Here is a 27,112-nt window from a genome sequence, read left to right on the forward strand (position 1 = left end):
GTTTTGTGTTGCCCTAGGCACTCAAAATTCTGCTGCCCCCCCCCCCCCCCCAAAGGTTTTAGGAATTTTGTTCCCCTTAATATATTTTGGGTCAGTGTGTAAAAAAAAAAAAAATTCATAACAATTCTAAAGGAAAATGGGCTAGCAAAACACTTGCATATAGGTGGGTTGAATTGCATGCATCTCCTACATTTCTCCCTGAGAGAAGGGAGAGAAAAGAAGGGGAAGGAGAGAAAAGAAGGGGAGGGAGAAAATGGAGGTAAAGGAAAGAAGGGGGGGAAAGGGAGGCAAAGGTAAGAAGGAAGAGAGAAAAGGGAGGGAAAGGAAAGAAGCAAGAGAGGGCAGGGAGGGAAAGGAAAGAAGGAAGAGAGAAAAGTAAGAAGGGATGGAGAAAGGGGAGGGAAAGGAAAGAAGGAGGGAGGGAGAAAATGGAGGGAAAGGAAAGAAAGGAAAGAATGAAGAGAGAAAGGGGAGGGAAAGGAAAGAAGGAAGAGAGAAAAGACTAGCGCTGCAGAATCTGTTGGCGCTCTACAAAATAACCGATAATAATAATAATAATAATAGGGAAAGGAAAGTAGGAAGAGAGAGAGAGAAAAAAGGGGTGAAGAAAAGGAGTGAGAGAAAGATGGGATGGAGGAGAAGATGGGTAGGGGAGGGAGAAAAGAATGAAGGGAGGGATGAGTTGAGAAGGAAGTGAGTTGAGGGAGGGAGTGAGAAATGGAAAGAAGGGAGAGAGGAAGGGAGGAAAGAAGAATAAAACTTTCGACAATCACATGCCCTTCACATGCAAAAACATAAAGGTAATTACCATAATACAAGTAATTAAACATTTTAAGTGTCTGTTTGCTATTTACTCCGTGGGTTCATGAATGCAGAGAAAGCTAGCTATTAGCTATGTATTAACATACATTAGCACTGAGAGTTTATGATTAGACATCACAAGCTGATCTAAGCAGTGCACAGACGCATCCAGTCTGTTAGTTGACAAGGGGAGGCAGCATATCGGCACAAGGTCTTCTCCTCCAGCCCTCACCTTGTAAGCATATCCCCGGGCAAGTTTCTCACCAAGAACGCTTCCCACTGCAAAAATGCCGGCGGCTCTAAATGAAGCAACGATTTAAAGGAGCACAGCCTGTGAAGAGCGACCTTAATCAGCCGCCACGTGCCTTGTCTTCTCTGTAAAAGCCTGCACTTTATCGCTCACTGTACTGTGTGCTGGCTTTTTAGAGAGAGGATAGGGCAGATGTGCTGCTCCTCCCAAATCTGCTGCCTTAGGCACCAGCTTTGTATGCCTAGGCCATAATATGCCCCTGGTGCCGTAGATAGCTTGTGTGCATCATGTAGGCTCTAAACTCTTGTCCCTGCAATATGCTGCATAGTAATTACAAGATCATATATGTCTGTCCTAACTGGTCACTACAAGGGGAGATAAGGTAAACATGCTTAAAGGGACACTGAACCCAAATTTTTTCTTTCGTGATTCAGATTGAGCACGAAATTTTTAATCAACTTTCTACTTTACTCCTATTATCAAATTTTCATCATTCTCTTGGTATCTTAATTTGAAATCCCAGAATGTAAGTTTAGATGCCGGCCCATTTTTGGTGAACAACCTGGGTTGTTCTTTCTGATTTGGTGGATAAATTCATCCACCAATAAAAAAAAGTGCTGTCCAGAGTACTGAACCAAAAAACTTAGATGCATTCTTTTTCAAATAGAGACAGCAAGAGAACGAAGAAAAATTGATAAAAGGAGTAAATTAGAAACGTGCTTAAAATTGCATGCTCTATCTGAATCGCGAAAATAAATTTTTTTGGTTCCGTGTCCCTTTAAAGTGATGGTAAATTCTAGCGTTTCAAAATGCTAGGATTTTCTCATTGCTGAAAAATAAAAGCGACCTTCATTCATTGCTATTGACTAAAAGGTGGACTCCTCATTGAAAAAAACGGAGCTGTGGCAGATGGAAGAGCTTGGGTTAGCGCTGAAGCCACAGTGAAAAAATGGTACCTATTTATCAGGTTTTTTTTAAAACTGATAAATGGAGGTCGGCTTTATTTTTAGTTATGGTAAATCATAGCGTTGTTAAAACGCGAGAATTTACTTTGACTTTAAGAAGCTTTTCAAAGGCTTTCCTCTGGGGGCTGCAAAACAATGTAAACATTTATTATTTATTTTATGTGCTGATCTTGTGCAGTGCTTTAATATTACATTTAAATATGAAAAAGCATACTTTATTATGCCTTTAAGTTTATATTTAACCGCTTAAAATCTTACATAGAAGGAATGCTATTTAAAAATACATCACTTCTTTTCAGGAACTTTAGATAAATCCATGTCAGTGAACCCTGATTTGCTTTCTGAGACGGAAAAAAAAAACCTGCTTCTCCTTTTCATGAAACTGGAAAACATTTGAAGCTGAACTTTTCTTGACTCTTTTGGCTGTTCCTCTGATGCATACAAAAATACACATTTTTTTCATCTTGCTGCATAACAATAAAAGTAAGCACTAAACGGTCTGAATTATTTAAGTGGTATGAAACACATTGAAATTGTAATATAAATTACATATGTATTGTAAAAAATACGCAATATGCATTACAGTATGTATTTGTTTGCTTCTTTTTTCTGTAATTTTAAAATTGTTAAGTTTTTTCCAAATCCAAGAGAATAGGGGTTGCCACCTATAGTTAAGAAGCCCAAACCAAAACATTTTTGTGCTGTGCAAAGCACACTTAGGCGTCGAGTTTTATCAAGGCCATTCCCTTTACTTCCGTCACAAAATAGCTCATACAAACTGATCGTCATATTCATCCAAAGCACTCTGGCCGCCTAATAATTGCGCAAAATCTGAAAGAAACTTATCTCGCACTCAGCGTGCATTCGCTCCTAGACACACAGGCGCGCGCATCCCGAGGGATACAATTTACATTAGTAATAGGCGTAATTTATCCAGCCCCGACCTACAAATACCGACCCCAGTTTCTTATTATCAATGCTTTGCGGCCGATAGGGAACTTCAATTTCGGTTTTCAATTGCTTGTTGAGTATATTCGCAATGCAGACAGAGTGCGAACACCATTATAATACATGCTTTTACATCTTGTGATGGCAGTACTTTCTTCTTTTAACTAATTTTTCAAAGGCTCAGCGCCAAGAAGAGACTGTTATTGCCAGAATTTGCGCTTCCACTGGCGCGATATGGGTACCAACAGTTATATATATAGATCAATATTTTAATATATTTATTTTTTGCGATCTTAAATTATCAACATATATAAAAAACAGCACAGAACCATTATATAATATAAATATAACCTAAATATTAACTTAAACACTTTTTAATAATCAAAACATGGCGGCGTAAATATTTATAGGGATGTACTGTGATAAATAGGGAGGTAAATGCTGTTTTCGACAGGCGAAATTTATCATTATTACGCCCGCAGCTCGCCTGCACCAAAGTTACCTTTATTTTTATGATAAATTCAGGCGCACATGTGCGCTTCTCCTGGAGGCGAGCTGGGGGCGCTAGTTACAGGCGAAGCCATACAGAGTTCGCCTAGCCTTTCATAAATCTAGCCCTATGTATAAAAGCACATAAACCCAAACTTGCACATGGATATTCACACTCACACACTCTCTATCTCACACATACTCCACTCTCACACACATACTCTTTCAAACACTTTCTCTCACACATGCAAAAAGACACTCATTCGCTCTCACACACTCTATCTCACACATAACACACAGGTCTCGCACACATACTCTTTCACACACTCTTTCTCTCACACATGCAAAAAGACACTCTTACACTCATTCGCTCTCACACACATAAACACATTCACTCTTCAGACACAGACAAATATAAAAGGCACACAGTCTCACAGAGACACACACACACACACACACAACACCAACAAACACATACACAGACACTCCCACACAAAGACACACACACAAGAGAAATAACTGTAGGTATGTGCTGTATTTTGGCAAATTCACAATGTCTTATGTCACCTGTTTTTTTTCAAACCTGGACCCACAAATGGAAACCTGAACTGCCCGGCTCCATTCCCGGACAGGTGGCAACCCTACAAGAGAATTGAAAATGCATGCTCCAGATTTCAGAACTCTGCTACATTCTACATGGCTATTGGCAACCCTACAGAGAAATTGAAAATGCATGCTCCAGATTTCAGAACTCTGCTACATTCTACATGGCTATTGTTGATCACGGGTAGTAACTTATTTAGGTTGGCAGGAAAACAAGATGGGGTTTTTTTATATATAAGGGAAAGGTTATATTTATTTGCTATATGTTTTTTTGTGGTTGACAAAGGTCCCTGCTTGTGGACTGAAGGGTCGGAAATTGAATGTATAACAAAAAGCAGCGACAGATTTGCCGTAGTGTGAGGTGTTGCTTTGTAGGTTGATGTCTATTGGACTCTGCACTGGCTGTTAACTGTTAATGAAGTGTTGTGGTATGTATGAGTTTTGTGTGTGTGTAGATAGATAGATAGATAGATAGATAGATAGATAGATAGATAGATAGATAGCTAAGGTGTTTTATAATATATGTCTTGTTCAGGTACCCTTTCTTAACAACATAAGCTGCTTCTCTCAGAGGGGCTCCTACTTAGCTGATTGGAATATAATATCTAATTTCTTACATTCTCTATTCTTGGCTGCCTAGTAGAACCCTTTCAGAAAATGTGCTGGGGATCTTTTACCTCTTTTTAAAAAGAAACAAATCTGTGGACTGGAAATAGTGAGTGCACTTGTTTAGGTACAGGTATCACCAGACACAAAATGTGTTCAAGATTAGGGAGGAATTGTTTAATAAGCTGATGCATAGGGGCAACAATTTTGTAAATCCTTGTAAAGTACATGTTAAATATAAAATAGCATGTTCTTCCTTTATGGGACGATTTTTAATTGCAGATTATACATTGTTTGGATTTATCTCTGTTTAAAACAAAAGCTGGAATAACTGATGCGTGGTGGAGACAACATCTATGAATTTAAATGTAGCCACCAATAAGCAGCGCGATCCAGGGTGCTGAACCTAAAATCGGCAAGCTCCTAAGCTTTAACATTTTCTGCCATTTTTAAATAAAGATAGCAAGAGAACAAAGACAATTTTTATAATAGGAGTAGTTAAGTTGCTTTAAAATTGCATGTTCTATCTGAATCATGAAAGAAAAAAATTGGATTTAGTAATCCCTTTAATATGCTTCTACTGAACAAATGCAGCAACATTTTCTTAAAAATAAATTATATTAGTATTATTTGGGAAATTAAAACAATGTAAGGTATGGTTCTTGGGCACATTCAAGTCTATCACTAATTATAAATGTGTCAGATTCATAAACTCTGTTAACTTTTTTTTATTACTTAGCAACCTTGAGTGTTAAAAAAAAAACATATGAATATGTGACGTACAAAAGAAATAATTAAATGTGTCAGACAACTAATGTATTCCCTTATTGGAAGAACTTAATTAGTCTATGCAGTTGTTTGCTGGGGTTTAGGGAAAACGCTTTACACAATGTGTGCACATAGTTTTAAGATTTAAGCTATGTATGACTGTTGAATTTTATATATGAAGTTATATGCAGCATTTAATTTTTTAATTGTAGGTATTATGTTGAGAGTGTATGAGATGGGTCTGCTGGTTAAGTGGCTGACTGTAGTATATGTAACACATATGAAAAACCTCTGGGTCATATGTTTAAATCCCAGCAGGACTGGCTCAGCCCTTCATCTTTTAAAATCAACAAATTAAGTACCATTATGTTGGGTAATAACCATGTATAAGCTGCCAATTATCAGTTAAAAGCCAAGGTCTTTATTCAACTGCTTACATTATTAAGCTCTGTACTGAATCTATGTTTCTCTCTTTTGCATAAAGTAATGTAAGGCACACTTGTGCAAAAGCATTTATTTTTTTTGCCCTGCCAAATATAACTCAGTACTAAGCAATAATAGTATTGCTTAGTACATACATGTAATATACATGCTACTCTGCATAGTGATTTTGAGTATAGATAGATTGTTTGTCAACCCGGACTAAAAAAAGGCTCCCTTGCATTAGGATTGTACACATTCTGCACACGCTTATGTATAGACTGACTCATATGGGCCGCTCAGCACTTGGGCCCTGCTGCCACTTTACCTGTTACACCAATGGTAGTTCCGTCCCTGTTTGCACTGGTGCATTTAGCTCACAATTTGCACATTCACAGTATCTTAACACACAGCTACGGTGTGTTCCAAAGTAAACACAGCTGTTTTTGGCAGCTATATTAAAAAAAAATACTAATAATAAAAAAAGTTGCTTTTAGAGTTCCAAGTAAAGCATTTGGAAGCAGCTTTGATGTTTCAAACAGTGTTAAACAGTCCTGCTCTTTGGGCAGGACAAAGGGGTCACCTGCCTACGGCCCTGTACTTTTGGTGGGGGCACCATAGTGTCTGGATTGAGGGCAGGAGAAGGTAATTCCTGTATTTATCTTATGAATAAGTGTTTATGGTATCAGGATGTGCAATATATAGTGATATTCTTTACATACGTAACAATAAATATTAGGGCAGGGGTGGGCCATATAGGGTGCAGGGGAAAAAGAGGGCTTGGCTGAGGGACCCCATACATTTGTGTTGATTTGGGGCCCTGCAAATGCTAAAATGGTCCTGGTGTTACTTTTCTAACTGGTGAAATAAAAATTGGAAAACAAATATGCTAGAAAAAATAATGGCTATGTTCAATCCAAACCTAATTGGCAAAAAGGCCTCAGAAGCTTCTTTGGATCTCTGTCCACAAGTCAACCTGTGAAAAAGAACTGTTATCTGATGAAGAAGAGGCTGGTGGCAATAATGTAGGAAAAGTACCCAGAAAATCATGACAACCACATGACACATAATGTGGAAGAGTAAAATGCATACAGTATGTATTAGATGTGCCATTGTATCACAGGCAAACTGTATGGAGTGAAAAGGTATCAAATAAGCCTGTAGAGTCTTTACAAAGAATCGTGTTTGCAAGCGTAAGTATGTTGCAAACTATTAAGTCCCATTAACATACTTCTGTAAAGATTCAGTATTTAAATCAAGGATTGCATGTTCTCTCTGTAAATGGAGAGAAAGCTATGATTAGCCAGGAATAATAATTTGTTTTCTAACAAAATAGTCATATGCTAAAATATTGGGTTTTGTGCTTTTTTTTCTTACCGGATAAATAGATCTGTTAATACATCTGCATGAATGGATACCTTTTAAATAAAGCATACACTTAATAGAAAATGTGTTTAAAATGAACAAATTTACTAGGTGGTGAGAGATTGGACTATGTCCTATAACAACTAGAGCTCCCAGTTAGATTTTAATTTAAAAACATACTTTACACCAATTTAGTTTGTTGTGATACTGAAAAGGAAAGTTTGGGCGCTTATTTTTATACAAGTCATGTCTCCTCACAGTCTTCTTCCTATTTAATTTATATTTTAATTCTCCTGGTGTGCAACCTTGACAATATACACACTTCAAAACACCATAGGAAAAGAAGTAATTTCCTTACATACTGTATGAATAATATAGCTTATGGATTAAGGGTTCTATTTATAAATTGTGCCTTCTGGAAATAGGGTATTACTGCAGCAATGTGATTTCTGGTGCCAGATGGAGTATATAGTTGTTGTCTTCTTTAAACTTTTCTTTTTACAATTAAACAAACATATTTGATGTGTTTTTTTGTTTTGTTTTTTGTATGTGTAATCTGGATAGTTTTTTTCTGCTTGAATCTCAGGCTCTTCAGCATTAAAGGGACACTGAACCCAATTTTATTTCTTTTGTGATTAATTTAGATAGAGCATGCAATTTTAAGAAACTTTCTAATTTACTCCTATTATGTTTTCTTCATTCTCTTGCTATCTTTTTTTTTAAAAAAAAAGAAGGCATCTAAGCTAAGGAGACAGGCAATTTTTGGTTCAGTACGCTGGAGAGCACTTGTTTATTGGTGGGTGAATTTATCCACCAATCAGCAAGAACAACTTTAGGTTGTTCACCAAAAATGGGCCGGCATCTAAACTTACATTCAGGCTTTTCATATAAAGATACCAAGAGAATAAAGAAAAGTTGATAATAGGAGTATTTGAAAGTTGATGAAAAATTGCATGCTCTATCTGTATCACAAAAGATAACAATTGGGTTCAGTGCCCCTTTAAGACTTGTTATACATGACTAACATGCCAACAGATTCCACAGCGCTATAAACAAAGGGGGAGTACAACAAAACAAATATAGGGATCAAATGGGTAGAGGGCCCTGCCAAGAGTTGCACTGTTGTAGTCAGCTCTTAAGAAGGTGATCTACAAACAGCTGGACTTTTAGGCCCCAATTTATCAAAGGTATTGCGGACCTGATCCGACACTGCCGATCAGGTCCGCAACACCTCGCTAAATGCGGAGAGCAATACGCCCCCTGCTGACTCGCCGCCAGCAGGGGGGTGTCAATCAACCCGATCATATTCGATCGGGTTGATTTCCGGCGATTCCTGTCCGCCTGCTCTGAGCAGACGGACAGGGTTATGGAGCAGCGGTCTTTAGAAGACTCGCCAGAAACACGGCCCTTCAAGCTCCGCACGGAGCTTGATAAATGGGCCTGTATGGCTTACATGCTAAGGGAGTTCAGGGGATAGCAATGGAGGAGTGGAACTGGTATAAAGTAAGGTTAGCATAGGTTGTAAGCATCCCTGAACAGTAGTGTCTTTAGGGAGTGCTTGAATCTTTCAAAACTAGGGGAGAGTCTTGTGGAGTGGGGCAGAGAGTTCCACAAGATGGGAGCAAGTCTGGAGTACGATGAGGTAACCAGAGAGGAGAAGAGTAGGAGGTCCCGAGCAGAGTGAAGGGGACGGGAGGGAGAGTATCTGGAGACAAGGTCTGAGATATAGCGGGAGCAGTGCAGTTGAGGGCTTTGTATGTCAGAGTGAGAATTTTGTGTTTGATCCTAGAGGCAAGAGGAAGCCAGTAAAGGGATTGGCAGAGTGGTGCAGCAGATGAAGAGCGACGTGTAAGGAAGATGAGTCTGGCAGAGGCATTAATTATGGATTGTAAAGGAGCTAGGCGGCAGGTGGGGAGACCAGAGAGGACAGTTGCAGTAATCGAGGCGGGAAAGAATGAGAGAGTGGATTAAAATCTTAGTTGTGTCTTGTGTAAGGAAGTGTCGATTTTTTGAGATGTTTTTAAGGTGGAAGCGGCAGGCTTTAGGCAAGGACTGAATGTGAGGAGTGAAAGAAAGATCTGAGTCAAATGTGACCCAGAGACATTGAGCATGCGGGGTAGGGGTAATGATGGAGTTGTCAACAGTTATAGAGAGATTGGGGGTGGAGATTTTGGAAGAAGGGGGGGAAATGAGGAGCTCAGTTATGGAGAGATTTAGCTTGAGGTAGTAAGAGGACATCCAGGAAGAGATGTGAGAAAGACAGTTAGTGACACGGGTTAGCAAGGAAGGAGATAGGTCTGGTGCAGAGAAGTAGATTTGGGTGTCGTCGGCATACAAATGATATTGGAAACCATGGGACTTTATTAGGGAAACTAGTGATGACATGTAGATTGAGAAGAGAAGGGGACAGAGGACAGAGCCTTGCGGTACTCCGACAGAAAGTGGTGACGGGGCAGAGGAGGCCCCAGAGAAGGCAACACTAAAGGTACGGTTTCACAGGTAGGAAGAGAGCCACGAAAGGGCTGTGTCACAGCTGCCGAAGGATTGGAGGGTTTGGAGCAAGAGATGGTGGTCAACAGTGTCAAAGGCTGCGGACAGATCAAGAAGGATAAGCAGAGAGAAGTGGCCTTTTGATTTTGCTGTAAGTAGGTCGTTGGTAACAATAGCTGTCTCTGTGGAGTGATGGGGACGAAATCCAGATTGCAATGGGTCAAGAAGGGAGTTTAACGTAAGGAAATGGGATAGGCGTGCATATACTACTTTTTTGAGAAGCTTTGAGGAAAGAGGAAGGAGGGAAATAGGGCGGTAGTTGGATGAGGAGGTAGGATTAAGGGAAGGTTTTTTGAGGATAGGTGTGACCAGTGCATGTTTCAGCGATGAGGGAGAGGTTGAAAATGTAATAGGGGTAAGGGTAGCAGAGAGGGAGGGGAGTAGCTGTGAGGGGATAGGGTCAAGGGGACAGGTAGTGAGGTGGGAGCGCAGTATAAGTGCCGAAACGTCTTCCTCAGTAACAAGGGAGAATGAGCTAAGTTTAAGGTTATGTGGGTTGTGGTTGAGTGAGAGCATTTGAGGGGGTGAGAGAATGAAATTATGTTGAGAGCTGATTTCATTTCTGATGGAGTCGATTTTGTTATTGAAGTGGCTGGCAAAGTCCTGAGCTGACAGAGAAGTTGTATTAGGAGGTGGGGGAGGGCGGAGGAGAGTATTGAAAGTGGAGAACAGACGTTTTGGGTTTGAAGAAAGAATAGAGATAAGAGTAGAGAAGTAGTGTTGCTTATGGAGATTAAGGGCAGAATAGTAGGATTTCAAGATGAATTTGTAATGAAGAAAATCAGCTGAACTCCGAGATTTTCTCCAGTGCTGCTCAGATGTATGGGAACATCTGCGTAGGTACCGTGTCAGAGGAGTATACCAGGGCTGAGGATGAGTCTGTGATTTCCGAGCTATGGAAAGAGGGGCGAGATTGTCAAGGACGGATATAAGGGTGTAATTATAGTGGCAGATAGATTGTTCAGGGCAGGAAAAGGAGGAGAAGGATGAGAGGAGAGGTTTGAGGGAATTAGCAAGCTGTTGCTGATCTAATGACATAATGTGTCTGTGAAGTTTGGTGTGAGGAGAAGAAGGAGGGAAAGTTGTAGGGAGGGATGATATGTTGCAAGTAAGGAGATGGTGGTCAGAAAGAGGAAAGGGGGAGTTTGTGAAGTTTGAGAGAGTGCATCGATAGCTAAAGATCAGGTCAAGAGAGTGACTGTCTTTGTGAGTGGGAGAATCAGTCCATTGTGACAGACCGAAAGAGGAAGTGAGTTGCAGAAGTCGTTTTGCAGATGAGGCAGTGGGATTGTCAAGAGGGATGTTGAAGTCGCCAAGAATGAGGGCAGGGGTGTCTGAGGAAAGGAAATAAGGTAGCCAGGCAGCCAAGTGATCTAGAAATTGAGATGAGGAGCCAGAGGGTCGGTATATGACTGCAACGCGTACAGAGAGAGGGGAGAATAAGCAAATCATGTGGGTTTCGAATGAGGGAAATGTGAGTGAAGAGATGGGATGTATTTGTTGAAATGTGCAACGAGAGGAAAGTAAAATACCTACACCACCTCCTTGTATATTACCAGACCTAGGAGTGTGGCTGAAGTGGAGACCCCCATGTGACAGAGCAGCAGTGGATGCTGTGTCTAGGGGAGAGAGCCAGGTTTCTGTTAGGACCAGAAGGTTGAGGGAGCGGGAGATGAAGAGGTTATGTATAGAAGTGAGCTTGTTGCAAACAGAGCGCTAGTTCCAGAGTGCACAAGTGAAAGGGGTAGTGGCTTTTGATGGACGAGGAATGTGAGTAAGGTTTGCAGAGTTTTGTTTTCGGAATCTATGGGACGGTGCACATGGATGTGCACGGCTAGGCAGTGGTTGGGGACCAGGATTAGGGGAGATATCCCCAGCAGTAAGTAAAAGCAAGAGGGAGAGTGACATGAGATGAGATACGGATTTGCAGTAGTGAGACTGTTTTTGAGATGAGCTGCAGGGGGAGAGAGTGTTTAGGAATAGGTAAAGTTCATGAGTACAAAAGTAAGGTGAGTTTAAGAGAGATGGGTTAATGAACAGTGCAGGTGGAGAGGGAGAAGGAGTAATTGCATAATGTAGTTTGTTATAGAGACGAGGGTACAAAAATGATTATGAATATATTGAGCATTTTTACAAAAGTGGGAACCAGTTAAACACATAAGACACAGGATTACAGTAGCAATTGCATAAGAAAACAAAAAGGTATATGAAACATAATATTACTTGCCTTGTGTCTTGCCCCTTGCCCAATCCTTGTTCAATTCTTGTAAAATTCTATTTTTAATGCCTCACTTATAAAATGTTCACTTTGAAAATGTGAACGTATGTTGTTGTAGCAATGCACAGGCCACTGCAATGCACTGCCCAAACTAGTGTGAAATATATGCAGGCAGGGGTCGTATTTTTTAAATGTTGTGCCACTTTTTTTTTTTTATTTGCAAAGCCTGTGATCAAAGTGAGTGTTGTAGTTTATTAGAAATATAGGATTAGTAATGGATAGAGAGCAATGGTGGCTAGAAAAAAAAGAGCATATTACTTTTGAATATTATCCACTAGATTTAAACAAATGTCATGAGAATAAACATTCAGATGTTAAAGTTAGCACAATATATTTTATTATTCAATATTAACCTTTTCTGCCACATGGACGAAGATTTACATCCATGTGGTTTCACCTGCATTTCTCCTCTGTTGTCGTTGACAGCGGAACAATGGTGTTGCTGGTCGTCAATGAAGAATACTCAGTACTCAGTGTCAACTGGTGTATTTATTAATTTTTGTATTTAACCCCTTCTGCCACATGGAAGTGTTTCTACATACAGCAGCGCTTTGCTCTAAGTACTGCTGAGATATAGCTACATCCATTTGGTTTTGCCTGTTTTCCACTGTAGCTGTATTCCCTTCTGTTCTACTATTCCCTGTTCTGTTCTACTATTCCACTTACCCTAGCCAGGCATGTATGTATTTGTTGGATACCTTCATTCATCAACATCTCAAATATATGTTTATATGTATAATGGTAATGTGGTAATGTGCCATGGAATAACTGTGGGTATTTTTTGTAATAGTTTAATTGCATGTGCTTTGTATACCCCAGCAGGGGTTGTCTCCTTCTGAAGATTGCGTTGCCCCTTGTTGCTTATTTATTATCTCCCTTTATGTGCTGTCAAATATAATTTAATTTTTACAACTGGTTATTGTCAATTCCAGAGATAAAGTTTTCCTGTGATATAGCTGATGTAAAGTGAAAACATTTGATTGCACTTATATTTATCTGTGTCTGCATTAACCCGTTAAATCCCAATAACTGAAGTCATGCACTCAGTATGACACCTAGGTTTGTCACCTTTCTTGTAAACAAATACCGGCCATGCTCGTTAGCATAAATTTGCATAAATAGTTATACAGCATAACTAAGGAACTAAATCCACTAGGACTGCATCTGCTTGTATAATATTGTTTATTTATATATAGATTCTAACATGATAGGGCCTTTATTTCTATATTCATTTTTTGTTTTCTACATTTACCTGAACCTTAAAAATACCAACCATGTCCAAACCTAATGACACCATCTTATGCATTTTGTTAAAATTATGATAAAGTTGATCTGAAATGTCCATCCTCTGTGTAAAGATATCACAAAAAATCAAGTGCATAGATTATTCCTGTGAGAGTTGAGTGGATGTGGAGTTCTAAAACCTCAATCTCACACAGATGATTTTACTTCATACTTATGAGCATAATTTCAGGCTAAATTTGTGTATGACCCTTTGGAATGAAATGTCTGGGTTTCTGGCAAGGTTAAAGGGACAGTCAACCATAGAATTGTTATTGTTTTAAAAGATCGATAATCCCTTTATTACTCATTCCCCCAGTTTTGCATAACCAACACAGTTATATTAATGTACTTTTTACCTTTGTGATTACCTTGTATCTAGGATTATTCTTCCAGCCCCCTGATCACATGACTGTGACTAATAACTTTCTGTGCCTGAAGACAGTGTTATCTATATAGCCCACGTGTACTTTCTGTCTCTTTGTGTTGAAAAGAGATTTAAAAAGCATGTGATAAGAGGCAGCCCTCAAAGGCTTAGAAATTAGCATATGAGCCTACCTATGTTTAGTTTAAACTAAGAATACCAAGAGAAAAAAGCTAATTTGATGATAAAAGTAAATTGGAAAGTCAATTAAAATTAAAAGTCCTATCTGAATAATGAAAGTTTAATTTATACTTGACTGTCCCTTTAAAGTGTCAATCTAGGCTCGCTCTAAAGCAATCAAGCTTAAAGGGAATTTGTACACTTGATTTTTCTTTGCATGTTTTGTAGATGATTAATTTATATAGCCCACCTGGGAGTGTTTTTGTAGCAGTGTAAAGTTTTGCTTATTTTTTAATAACATTGTGCTGATTTTCAGATTTCTAACCAATCCCCAGAGTATAAGATGTAGACTCAAGTCTACAGATTCCTGCTTGCTCCTGTTTGTGTAATGGGTCTTTTCATATACAGGGGTTAGGGGAGGAGGGGAGGGTCTGCTTTTCCAGCTTTTTTCAATGGGTGTCCCAGCCTAACCTTATCAACAGTGCTAAACTGAAGCTTCAAAATAAGTTTTTAAAATGATTTATACTGGATTTTTAGATCCGTATTATCTGTGCATATTCTTTTTTATTGTTGTGTCTATTACATTTAATTATATGAACATTGGTGTATACTGCCCTTTTAAGGAAGAGAAAACACTGTTTAATTTCTTGGCTCTCTTACAATTATTTAGCATACTACATGAGTACGATTTCTTTTTTATTGGAATGCATTAACGCATCAGTTATTTTACAATAGCTCAAATCCACCCCCACTTTCCTTATTTAGAGAAACTAATTCAACTTGATACTAGAGTAAACAAATAACTACATATTTATATTACAATTCCAAAGTGTTTATTGTTGCATTGAAGGAATTTTACAAACAACAAAATTATATTGTAAATATGAAACACCGCTATTTATGTTTAAAATATTTTTGTATGAGTAAAAGTTCAGTATAAGCTGAAAGTAACAGAGTTGCATTATAGATCTGAGGTATAGAAGTTCACTAGCTAAAAAAACCCAGCAGATCTATTGATGGACATTGACGCTGACCCACAAGAATAACAGCAAAATATTTTTTTTCCCAGCACAGATACAACTGTTTTTTAAATGGTCTCTGGGGTTATGCCTACTTAACAATTGATTTTTGTACATCAGTTCAAGACCCATGTCTAGTGTAATTAAAACCTCAGGATTTTAGAATGCCTGGGTTTAATTATTCTTTATTTTCTTTATCTTTGTTGTGTCCTGTATATCCATGTGTCATGATACACTCATGAGGAGTAGTTGACACCTGGATTGGCTACCCAACAGTGGTGGTATATCTCAGCATTGCCAGTTTAATCTGAAATGTTCTTTGTGTAAGATCTTTGTTTGTTCAGGAATGCTGTGGTTTAAAGAACCCCTCCTCTTGGTGCATGTTACTTCTTGGTACTTCGAGTTAAGGCTGGCTACAAATGGTTGAATGATCGTAAATTATAACAAGGGTGGGGGCCTTGACAAAACAAAGGAAACACTGAGTTAGAACTAAATGTTACACAATCTTTAGTCAGAACTTGTCTGGGACCAGAAGGAGTAACAACTGACACAGGTTCTCCACATATCTCAAGAACTTAGTAATTAGCTAAGATATTGTGTTATTTTATGTCCCATTTTATTTTAAAAAACTATGTCTTGCACATATATTCTTGTTTTTTTTGTTTTTATGGTATGTTTTTTATAATTTGGCACTGTGTAACCTGTGTTGGTATTTTTGTTATTAAACATATAGAAAATCTAATTCTGTCTTTGGGCTCTAATATCTGAATTCATACTCTGAAGAGGCAAGGATAAAGGCACTTTACCTATATGTTAATTGTGTAATTTATTGGGTTTCCAAGACACCTCATTTTTTCAAAGTTCTTGGTGGTGGCAGCGAGTAGTAACTGGGGTGGTGTAAGCAGGATTTTGGGGTTAATTTGGTGTCTCTTTAGGTCTTATGTAGAGTTAAAGGTAAGGGAACCAGGAGCTATGTGCTATTAACTTCTTCATGCCCACATTGTCCCCATTGTGATGGTTGGGTGGAAAGGCTTAATCATCACACCATGTATGCAACTTACATCTCTTTATCAGAACCCTTTCTTAGAAGTAAACTTTTGGGACAATTATTTTTATTACCTCCATCTGGTGAACCAGATACAAAGTGCAATTCACTCTTCTCAGGAGAGTGATCGTCATTAGCCAAGCTGTCAACACAGAGTGACAAACGATTCTATCAAGATTTGACGCTCTAGATTATCTCAGGATATGTTTTATGTTACTGGGTGACCAAATATGACAGACATGTTATGCTTGGTATCAGAATAATCCTCATGTGTCACAATGGAATTCATTATACATTTATTGGTACTTTATATACCTAATTTAAATTATAAGCTATCCTGTCATTTCAGTTCTGATTTAGCTCCTGCTATAAAAAGGGGTGGCTTCTTTCCTTGCCAACTGTCATGGAGAGGGGTACCTACCTTATACCAGTACCAACTCTGCCATAAGGCTGTGAGAGAGTAAGGCCGGGGTTAATTACTCTGACTTTATTATTAAACAAATGAAAGGATTTAACACAGAAACCCAAAACTTACAAAGTAAAATGTTGACTGTTGAAATTCCCAAATCCTTCTGGTATTACTTTCTGTTGTAAAGTGGAATTCTGCTTGTGTTAAAATCAAATGCTATCTTATACCCAGTACAGGTAACATGACATACCCCAGGGGGTAGTTAGAGTCTGCACAGCTTACAGTACTTCACACTGATTTGGGTTGCCTGTTGTTGAATTTGAGATATTGGACCTAGGGAAACAGACTAACACCCCAGTGTACCCACTATATGAAATATATATTTAAATGTAAATATCTTACCCCCTAGCTAAACTGGCTGACATAAACCATGTAGTATCTTGCCCCCTGCCCCTACCTAGGCATATTTGGGTTTATTTGATAACTGCCTAATTCATATTGCTAAATATTGTGGATAGGGTGTTCTGGCTTCCAGCAGGGGGCTAGATGGGATAGTCACAAATAACTCTGACCCCCAGCTGTGTTAGATCATAAACATTGGGCAGTGGAAAATCTAGAGACATGAGGGACCCAAATGTTTTCATTTTGACGGCAAATAAATCAATGTGAGAAAGCTTATCAAAGCTACAGCTATTCAATATATCCTATATTCAAATTATGTTTTATTCCATTACAAGATAATATAAGAAATAGAAAAATCATGTCTTTGCATGAAAGATTGTGTGTACGATGGCGATAAATTGTTTTTCAAAATAAATAACTTTTTCTTTTTGTTGGCAGGTAACCGGTCATAGAAAACTTGGTTGGATAGAGAATCTGGAGAAAATACATCAGTTGAGGATTTGTCTGCCTTTACCCCCTATGTAAGTAGGATGTGTCCTCTGCTGCCAAAAAAATGTTTTGCAATATGTTGCTTATCTAACCTCTTGATCTTCATGTCATGGTGTTGCCTGAGCTTACTGCAGTGCTCAAGGTCACAACCTAATACAGCTGAAGATAAGATGTCAGTTTATGCAATTTCATGTGCTAAAATGTAAACTGTGCTGGTTATGTTTTTGGAAACTATGAATATGACTCAGAGATTCTTGGAAGGAAGAAGGTTAAAGAATGCAAAAGAAAAAAATATCTTCATTTCTATCCGTTAGCCTTTTATAACTGACCTCCCATTCTTTCAATTATTATTTTTGTATGTCACAAAGCCAGGAAAATCAGAACAGTTAATGTAGGAAAATAATGCGACAAGCAAAATAAATTTAACTAAGAATTCTTGTGTAAATACAAATTAGGCTTATCTTTACCTATTCAGGGATGAGTTTCCTTCCAAATTTCTACTAAACAAATATTTAAATTGTTGCTGCTATAAACTAAAATAAAAGATGTGCGTAAAAGTGTTAATTTAGAAGGTTTATAGCTTGTTTTTTATTTATTCAAATGATTTGGCAATAAGATAGAGCATTTTATGTTTACACTGCATTATTTCTTTATTTTGTTTTACATTCTCCCTTACATTACTATCTGTTTAATGTATGCATGCTTCTTATTTGCTCACCGTCTGGAGTGGTACCAGTATGTAATGTTGAGATCAACGCATTTAAACACAAACTAAATTAGAGTGTGGTTAAATTATTCTATCTTGTACACTAACACATAATATTATACCATATCTTATGGCCCCTCAAAAAATTCTAAATAACAATGATTTTATTTATTTAAAAAAAGTAAATTGTGGCACTTAATGTATTTTAACCCACAAAGTTGTTAAAAGATCATTAAACAAATAAAGAGATATAGTTTTATTACATTTGTTATTTTACTTTGTTATCTCTTTGGTTGAAGACTTTTTTTCTTTTAGCATGCACTATACAAAGCCTGGCAGTTACTAAGCAACCAAATATTAATGCAGCAAATCACCGCTCATGACAATTTAATCTGATGCTTGCTCATATTGTTATCTAGATGTTGATTTTGAAGTTAACATTTTCACCTTGTTTTCTGTAGATATTAAGCTCAGATTTGTATACTAACATTCAGTTGTAGATATTTTACTTATAGACAGACATTTGATGTTTATAATATATTTACATAAAGATTTGAAGTGTCTTTAATTGACATAGTAACTAAGAATTGTTCATCTGATGTTCAGCCTTTATCTATCAATGTTACTTATCCATGACTAAAGACAATACTTACCTATCTGAGAGCTCTGACCTTGCTGCATTTTGAAATACCAAAGTTATTTTCTCACATATGTTATATTTAATTACTATTATAAGGCTTTTCATTTAATTGTGGTCATGTCTTCAGTTTTCAGATGTACTGTATATTACATTTAGAAGTAAAAAAAAAAGTTTTTAAATTTTGATTTTTTTAAAAAAAAGTATATTGTTTTAGATATGCAATTTTTGAAGAAAAAAATATAGAGAGAGGGGGGGTTAGAGAGAGAAATGAGGGGTGAGAGATAGAGAGAGAGAGAATCTGCACCCACTTGGTTTTTAATATCATTCATAAAAAATATTGTAGCACGATTTTGGTGATCAAACTTAAAGGGCTATGAAACCCACATTTTTTCTTTCAGGATTCAGATAGAAAGTTGCGTAAAATTGCATTCTCTAATTTACGTGTATTATCAAATTTTCTTCATTATGTTGGTATCTTCATTTGAAAAACAGGAATGTAAGCTTAGGACCCGGCCCATTTTTGGTTCCGAACCCTGGGTAGTGCTTGGTGGCCACATTTCATGAATCGTGAAAAAAATAAATTTGGGTTTCATATCCAGTTAAGGAAAAGGATATGGGTTCACAAATGATATCACAATTAAAAAAATGTTCTTAACGGACAAAATTGCTCATTATAAAATAAAATAACAATATCATTTTTTGAAAGATTGAAAAAAATGTCTTGCAGTTGTGATTTGTGACCCAGGACATACTTGAAAACGAGAGAAATCTCAATGTATCCTTCCTGGTAAAATATTTTATAAATAAATAAATACATTTGTTTTCTATCAACATTGTATTTCATACTTTACATTATTTAGAGACTGCAGCATTTTGTGGCAGATGTTAGTCCAAATTCTTGACTTCAGGAGAATGATATATTTGACAGTATAATTTGAGATGTTAACATCACAGTATTTGAAAGATGTCTCAAGCTCTGATTCACCCTTTTTAATGTCTGCCAAGTATACTCCTTTATTTTGCTGAATTCCTATGCATTTCATTTATAACACAAGTCTACTAACATTCACTAAGTTAAAATTGTGTCTACAGGTGAAAAACTTACTGCACAGTCTTAAAGGACCATTAAACTTTAACACATAAAATGCTTCATTATGCAAAATATAAAATGATTGTAAAATACATTCATTATTTATTTTGCTGCCTTTTGCTGTGAAATACACAAGAAAATATTGTGTGTCCTACTTTCTCTCAGGGAGCATTGAGTTAATACTGTTACAAGGGTATCTACTTTTTTCTGTGAACTAGTGTCTGCCCCATCACACTGCATCCCCTAGTCATTTGTTCTCTTAAGGGGGATTATCAATTTTGGGTCAACAATCTTGATATGAAAAGCATTCTTTGCAATAGGTAATTTATGTGTGAATATTATTGTGTATTTATTAATCTATTTATTTATTTATTTTTAGCCATTAGATGGATTGTTTAAATACCTGTTTAATAAATCAGTATTTATTAACTAGGCTGAAACGTGCTAATCCACTTTAAGGGCAGAGAACAGGGCAGGACTACCCCAACTTCTTTAACTGCACGCGTGCAAACAACAATTAATGGATCGAATCCTATATATGTGTATTAGTTTGTGATTGTTTAGCAAGTGTCCTTTTCTTCTTGGGGACAGGGATTAAAAAAAAAGAAACCTAAAACAAAATACTAATTTGACAAATTATCGCTGCATTTTTAATTGCAAAATTCTTTTCAAATACAAAAGTACATTATCATGCAGCTTACAATCTGTGTTTTACCCTTAGCAACACAGAAATACCCTGTGAGGCCAATTTAACAAATGTCTTGCGGAACTGATCAGGTCCGCAAGACATCGCTGAATGCAGAGAGCAATATGCTCTCCGTATTCAGCATTGCACCAGCAGCTCACAAGAGTTGCTGGTGCAATGCCGCCCCCTTCAGACTCACGGCCAATGTGCCTCCAGCAGGGAAGTGTCAATCAACCCGATCATACTCGATTGGGTTGATTTCTGGCAATGTCTGTCCGTCTGCTCAGAGCAGACGGACAGGGTTATGGAGCAGCGGTCTTTGTGACCTCTGCTCCATAACTTGTGTTTCTGGCGAGTCTGAAGACTCGCCAGAAACACAAGCCATCAAGCTCCTTTCAGAGCTTGATAGATAGGCCTCTGTATGTTGTGTGTCCTTAAGGGGTTTTCAGGTCTGTAATAGTGTGGGCCTTGGCCATTTCTTGTAAGTGTCACTCCTTTAAATACTATAAAGAACATGTTACATGGATATTAATTCTCAGTAGGCACCCCAGCAAGATGTTAATTGAGAATGCTTCCTCACTCTGAACTATGTCTATCTGTCTATCTATCATATCATAATATTGCATAGCATAAATTGCATATAAATAGGGCAGGAAATTTCCACTAATTTCAGACGAGTAAGAAATTTCATTGGACAGGTGCATAATCCCCCCCCCCCCCATCTTGAAAGGGATATGAAACCCAACATTTTTCATTAATTTTAAACAACTTTCCAATTTACTTCTTTTTTCTAATTTGCTTAGTTTTTTTGGTATCTGTGAAGGCTAAGCCTATCTGCCCAGCCTTGACTATGGAGTGAGTGTGTGTATGAAGGGGTTAATAGCACTCAGCCTCTGATTCCCTTACACCTTTACCTCTTCAAGGACCTAAAGGGACACCAAATTAACCCCCAAATCCTGTCTGCACCCCAGATTAACAATACTGCTACCACCAAGAGTTTTGAATAAGGGTGACTTGGGAACCCAATAACTCGCACGACTAACAATTAGGTAATGTGACTTTAACCTTATATCTACAGAGTGAGAATTAAAATATTAGAGTCCAAAGACAGAATTAGATTATTAATATTTTTAATAACAAAAAACAAATACAGGTTACACAGTGCCAAAATACAAAACCAGAAGACATACAAAAGAATAAGAATAAATGCAAAGATACAGTTTTTTAAAATAAAATGGGACATAAACTGAACACAGTACCTACACTTTGCACATGTCACCAAGCTTCCAATAGGTTTTTGGGAACTCCCTTCAAATGTTTTCTCATGTTGTCCCAGTTGAGTTCTGATATAATGTTGCTGTACATTCAATTATACCCCTGAATCTTCCTTTGTCTTGTCACAAACCACCCTTCTTGCAAAGTACGACCACCTAGCCCCTCCTTGCAAGTCCTTTACCCACAGTACCAAGAGATGCTAGGCACCAGGAGGGAAGGGTTGATTAAATTAATGCATTCTACAGCAAACACAGATGTTACAAAAAGAAATATCATTTCAAATTAATCCTGGCAATGCTTAGACACCATACCACCTCTGGAGGGTGGCTATTCTTTGTATTAACAGTTACTCATGAGTGTACATGACAGTATCCTTTATTGAAAATCATACCTAGGAAGGCTAAAGAGCTGGAAGTTAGCTGCTGAATGGTGACTGCACATATATGCCTCCTGTCATTGGCTTACCACTCTGTTTGCTAGCTCCCAGTAGTGCATTGCTCCGCCTTCAAGAATGTATACCAAGAGAATGAAGCAAAATTAATAAAATAAGTAAATTGGAAAGTTGTTAAAAATGTATGCTCTATCTGAAAAATTAAAAAAAAATCTGGTTTCAGGTCCCTTTAACATTAAGTGGCCTAGTAACTTTATTCATCTGGGCTAGTAAATTTCTCTCCTAACCTGTAAACTGTATTAATATTTTTCCACCACTGTATTTGTGTGCATAATATATATCTGCAATTAATTCATTATATAACCCCTGAATGTTTAATTCTGTGTGCCAGACGAAAAGCATTACAGTGCAGGAGGGAAAATTAACATGCTGTTACTGAGCATGAGAAGAGTCGTGGAAGCACGCTCTGCTATTCAACATAAGAGCAGGCGGAACAGCTTCTAATTGGCTGTACCGCATTCTATGTCATAGGTGAAACAAATAAAGGCTGAGGCTATGTGCCGTCAGTTATTACACAGGGTAACCAGCAACTCTATAGTATTATAAATATGCAAATGTAGGCCCCAGATTGGGAGATAAACTATTCAATGATACTAATTATTCAATTGATGTGGTAAAAATATGGAGGGTAGTGTCCCTTTAAGGATACAATTTTCTTAGAATCCAATATTTAGTAGTTAAATAAACATTAAACTTCTTCATTATACTGGAGATGTCAAATGCACCCATAACGGAAAATGCTTGTTTGATAAATTTGAAACTATTTGTTTCATTTTTAATATTCAATAACAAAACTATAAGTTTGACAGTACCTAGAAACAAGGATTAATACAATATTTACATAAAAAATGCGCAATAGAGTAATAACATTCTCTCGCAGTTTGCATTTTCCAATTTGTTTGATCAATCTGTTTTCTACTTACAATTTAGTGTTGTGCTAGCTTTATGCTATTTTTGCACGGCAGCACATGCAATAACAAGCAAAAGAGAAGCAATTAGTGGCATGGGCTCCAAGGGAATCCTTAGATTTACTTTTAAATATAATGATTAAACCTGTGGAAATGGTAACCGGTGCTGCCAGAAACATACTATAATTGGTTGCTAATGTACCCAACTGTAACAGTCTTATCTACTAAAATGTAACACTTTTAATAAAAAAAGACTCAGAAGAAAAAGGTAAATAGACATTTTCTGACATCATATGAGAGAAATCTATTTCAAAATCAGAAATCAAAATCAGAACAAAAGTGAATGAACTTCAAACAAATGTATACAGAAATACTTAAAGAAACATTCGGCTAGATTTAGAGTTTTGTCGGTAACGACCCGCGTAGCTAACGCTGGCTTTTTTCTGGCCGCACCTTTAAAATAACTCTGGTATTGAGAGTCCACAGAATGGCTGCGTTAGGCTCCAAAAAAGGAGCGTAGAGCATATTTAACGCAACTTCAACTCTCGATACCAGAGTTGCTTACGGACGCGGCCAGCCTAAAAAACGTGCTCATGCACGATTCCCCCATAGGAAACAATGGGGCTGTTTGAGCTGAAAAAAAACCTAACACCTGCAAAAAAAGCTGCGTTCAGCTCCTAACGCAGCCCCATTGTTTTCCTATGGGGAAACACTTTCTACGTCTGCACCTAACACTCTAACATGTACCCCCGAGTCTAAACACCCCTAACCTTACACTTATTAACCCCTATTCTGCCGCCCCCGCTATCCGCTGACCCCTGTATATTATTTTTAACCCCTAATCTGCCGCTCCGTAAACCGCCGCTACTTACATTATCCCTATGTAACCCCTAATCTGCTGCCCCTAACACCGCCAACCCCTATATTATATTTATTAACCCCTAATCTGCCCCCCACAACGTCGCCTCCACCTGCCTACACTTATTAACCCCTAATCTGCCGGCCGGACCGCACCGCTATTATTATAAAGTTATTAACCCCTAATCCGCCTCACTAACCCTATAATAAAGAGTATTAACCCCTAATCTGCCCTCCCTAACATCGCCGACACCTAACTTCAATTATTAACCCCTAATCTGCCGACTGGAGCTCACCGCTATTCTAATAAATGTATTAACCCCTAAAGCTAAATCTAACCCTAACACTAACACCCCCCTAAATTAAATATAATTTTAATCTAACGAAATTAATTAACTCTTCTTAAATAAATTATTCCTATTTAAAGCTAAATACTTACCTGTAAAATAAATCCTAATATAGCTACAATATAAATTAAATTATAATGATATTATAGCTATTTTAGGATTAATATTTATTTTACAGGTAACTTTGTATTTATTTTAACCAGGTACAATAGCTATTAAATAGTTAAGAACTATTTAATAGCTAAAATAGTTAAAATAATTACAAATTTCGGATGGAAGACCTCTTCTGCCCCGCTTGGATGAAGACTTCTACCGGATGGAGGACCTATTCTTGCTCCGCTTGGATGAAGAATTTGGCTCGGCTGGTTGAAGACGACTCAAGGTAGGGAGATCTTCAGGGGCTTAGTGTTAGGTTTATTTAAGGGGGGTTTGGGTTAGATTAGGGGTATGTGGGTGGTGGGTTGTAATGTTGGGGGGGGTATTGTATGTTTTTTTTTTACAGGCAAAAGATCTGAACTTCTTGGGGCATGCCCCGCAAAGGGCCCTGTTCAGGGCTGGTAAGGTAAAAGAGCTTTGAACTTTTGTAATTTAGAATAGGGTAGGGCATTTTTTTATTTTGGGGGGCTTTCTTATTTTATTAGGGGGCTTAGAGTAGGTGTAATTAGTTTAAAATTGTTGTAATATTTTTCTGATGTTTGTAAATATTTTTTTTATTTTTTGTAACTTAGTTCTTTTTTATTTTTTGTACTTTAGTTAGTTTATTTCATTGTATTTATTTGTTTGTATTTAATTAATATATTGATAGTGTAGTGTTAGGTTTAATTGTAGGTAATTGTAGGTATTTTATTTAATTAATTTATTGATAGTGTAGTGTTAGGTTTAATTGTAACTTAGGTTAGGATTTATTTTACAGGTAATTTTGTAATTATTTTAACTATTTTAGCTATTGTACCTGGTTAAAATAAATACAAAGTTACCTGTAAAGTAAATATAAATCCTAAAATAGCTATAATATAATTATAATTTATATTGTAGCTATATTAGGATTTATTTTACAGGTAAGTATTTAGCTTTAAATAGGAATAATTTATTTAAGAAGAGTTAATTAATTTCGTTAGATTAAAATTATATTTAATTTAGGGGGGTGTTAGTGTTAGGGTTAGACTTAGCTTTAGGGGTTAATACATTTATTAGAATAGCGGTGAGCTCCAGTCGGCAGATTAGGGGTTAATAATTGAAGTTAGGTGTCGGCGATGTTAGGGAGGGCAGATTAGGGGTTAATACTATTTATTATAGGGTTAGTGAGGCGGATTAGGGGTTAATAACTTTATTATAGTAGCGGTGCAGTCCGCTCGGCAGATTAGGGGTTAATAAGTGTAGGCAGGTGGAGGCGACGTTGAGGGGGGGCAGATTAGGGGTTAATAAATATAATATAGGGGTCAGCGGTGTTAGGGGGCAGCAGATTAGGGGTACATAGCTATAATGTAGGTGGCGGCTCTTTGCGGTCGGAAGATTAGGGGTTAATTATTGTAGGTAGCTGGCTGCGACATTGTGGGGGGCAGGTTAGGGGTTAATAAATATAATATAGGGGTCGGCGGTGTTAGGGGCAGCAGATTAGGGGTACATAAGTATAACGTAGGTGGCGGCTCTTTGCGGGTCGGAAGATTAGGGGTTAATTATTGTAGGTAGCTGGCTGCGACATTGTGGGGGGCAGGTTAGGGGTTAATAAATATAATATAGGGGTCGGCGGTGTTAGGGGCAGCAGATTAGGGGTACATAAGTATAACGTAGGTGGCGGTCGGCAGATTAGGGGTTAAAAAAATTTAATCGAGTGTCGCGATGTGGGGGGGCCTCGGTTTAGGGGTACATAGGTAGTTTATGGGTGTTAGTGTACTTTAGAGCACAGTAGTTAAGAGCTTTATAAACCGGCGTTAGCCCAGAAAGCTCTTAACTACTGACTTTTTTCTGCGGCTGGAGTTTTGTCGTTAGAATTCTAACTCTCACTTCAGACACGACTCTAAATAATTTCCCATTGAAAAGATAGGATACGCAATTGACGTAAGGGGATCTGCGGTATGGAAAAGTCGCAGCTGAAAAGTGAGCGTTCGACCCTTTTTTGAATGACTCCAAATACCGGCGGTAGCCTAAAACCAACGTTAGGAGCCTCTAACGCTGGTTTTCACGGCTACCGCCAAACTCCAAATCTAGGCCATTGTTAGTAAATGTAACTTTAGTACTAGCAATCCTGCAATGCTATTTTTTTAATCCCTGCAAAAGGGTTTAACGCATAGTTAAACAAAAAAAAAAATAGCTTGGTAGATGCGGAGCACTGCTGGTCTTAAATGAGTACAGTTGGTTAGCCAATCAGCAACTGCTATATTACAACCCTACTGTGTGTTTAATGATTGTATCCACTCGGGATTAGCAGTTTAACCCCATTTGGGTGTTTTAACACATAACATTGCATTGTTGCTATTGCTAAAAATTATTTATTTGTATGTATGTATCTATTTTTAAACCTTCCTAATAACAGTTATAACTTATTCTAAGAGCCTCTGCATACAGTATGTATTATTGCTTAAGCAAATGCCCTTTAATAAACTCATATGTCAAAAGCAGTGACCCATGTGGGAGAGTCATGCATGCGGCTGCTCCATATGAAGGTATGCCCTCCATGATTGGCTTTAAGTAATGAGCTAAACAGAGGGTGTGGAAAAAAACGTAAATTCAAGAAGTGGATTTATAGACAACAGTGTCTTTTGACACATTTTTGCTCTAGGAATATACTATGTATACTTAGTAAAACATTTTTTTTAACTTCCATGCCCCTTTAATTAAATTCTAGATTTACTCTTGACTTTAATACCAATTTATCACTTTATTGTCATATCCCTTTATATTATCAAAGAGTCTCACTGTA

The 27,112-nt window shown here is 37.5% G+C and overlaps 1 protein-coding gene across 1 annotated transcript in view; it reads left to right on the plus strand.

Moving 5' to 3' along the window:
• The window catches only part of TBL1X (transducin beta like 1 X-linked), a 597,792-nt gene that overhangs the window by 193,402 nt on the left and 377,278 nt on the right, over positions 1 to 27,112 (plus strand). Inside the window, exon 3 of the mRNA XM_053706454.1 lies at positions 17,182 to 17,264. The gene's annotated coding sequence lies outside the window, so the exon portion shown is untranslated. The remainder of the gene's footprint in view (positions 1 to 17,181; positions 17,265 to 27,112) is intronic.

This window comes from Bombina bombina, chromosome 3, assembly GCF_027579735.1.
Source record: "Bombina bombina isolate aBomBom1 chromosome 3, aBomBom1.pri, whole genome shotgun sequence".
In the NCBI taxonomy this organism is placed as follows: Eukaryota; Metazoa; Chordata; class Amphibia; order Anura; family Bombinatoridae; genus Bombina; species Bombina bombina.